Raw genomic sequence first — 1579 nt, forward strand, 5'->3', positions numbered from 1 at the left:
CCGAGTTCGTAAAGAAGAAAAAATGAAAACAAAAACAAACGCCTCTTAGTATGCCAATTGTACCTTTAGGGGCCAAAATCTAATAAATTAAGCTGACTGCAGGTAATTTAATTTGAAACTAAAACCAATGGGGAAAAAAAGATATTTATTTTTATGAACGTATGGTGTTACAAGTTTTAGACAGATTTTTTTGTAAATAAGAGTGAGGCTCAGTGATCATTAAAAGGTGCTTGCACCAAACGCGAAGGATTAGGGGTGGTTTGCTGCTTTTTTAGGATAGGGGAAGCGTAGCGCAATGTTGAATAGCACTGCATTTGATTTTAATTTTTTTTTTCATGATTTTTTTTTCTATAAATGAATACGAATACGTTGATACAAATGGCCTTAACAATAAGACATTTTTACCCATGATACACTCCATATAAAGATGTGATATAGGCCTAACGCCCCCACCACACTACCGCTCTTCCATTCTTGCGAAGGTGAAACAAAAACAAAACAAAAACGTCTTATTTATGGAAGCTTTAGGCCACAACTTTATACGTCCCACATAAAATAATATAATAAAGAGAACAAACCACCAGCTCACTATACTTAGCGCCATGTGAAATATGCACGACCTTTAGACTTTAAACCTACAATCCTTTTTCTTTAAAGTCTAGCATGGCTGACCTATAGGATATGTAATGTATGCCTTTGTCTACACTTTTTGTGAGTATATCGATCTGTTCATTAATTTAAAAACTGAAAGATTACAAATTTCGTCTAACCATTTCATGGCCTGTTTTAGACTAAATCTACATAAAATAGCTTTCTCATATCAGAGCAAACGCTTACGGCAGCAAAGCATCATTCTTTTAATTGATATGGTGTATATATATATATATATATATATATATATATATATATATATATATATATATATATATATATATATATATATGCATATTTACAGGCTCTACCTATAAAAGCTTAGGATATGGGTTTTTTTGTGTAAGTAGACCTATAGGCCCTACATAAGCCTAGGCCTTCAATACATGTATTATATGTAGACTGTAGTAGTAGGCCTAGAACAATGAATAAAAAGAAAAACGTGTTAATAGGAGAACCAGAATTACCAGACTAGACTAGACACCTATTAATTACTATGTTTCTTATCTTTGCTCTATGCCTATATGCATAGCTCTGATTTTACTTTGAAACTGTGCCACGCTGCGTGTTTGACGCCAGTGTGAACGAAGGAAATAAACTAAATTTAGTAAAAATCGATTATTATAATTATTATGCAACCAAGAAAAATAATTTTCCAGCGCTCGTCTGAAAAAATGTTGAATGATTTAGTCCATCAGTTCATATTTTAATATTATTTTCAAAAAAATAATATTCTATTTTACATATTGATGAAATGTGCGTGATTAAAAAAAAATAGACAGGGACCAAGACAATCTAAGCTAGATCTAGATAGATGCAGATCTAAAAATCTAGCCTAAATAAAATACTTCAGCCATGCCGTAAAACACGTGCCATTGATTGTACCATGTGACTTGGTTTCACCAATCAGAAGCAACCTGTTCTATTT

The sequence above is a fragment of the Physella acuta genome, unplaced genomic scaffold, assembly GCF_028476545.2.
Source record: "Physella acuta isolate Inbredline_101_S28 unplaced genomic scaffold, ASM2847654v3 ptg000620l, whole genome shotgun sequence".
NCBI lineage: Eukaryota > Metazoa > Mollusca > Gastropoda > Physidae > Physella > Physella acuta.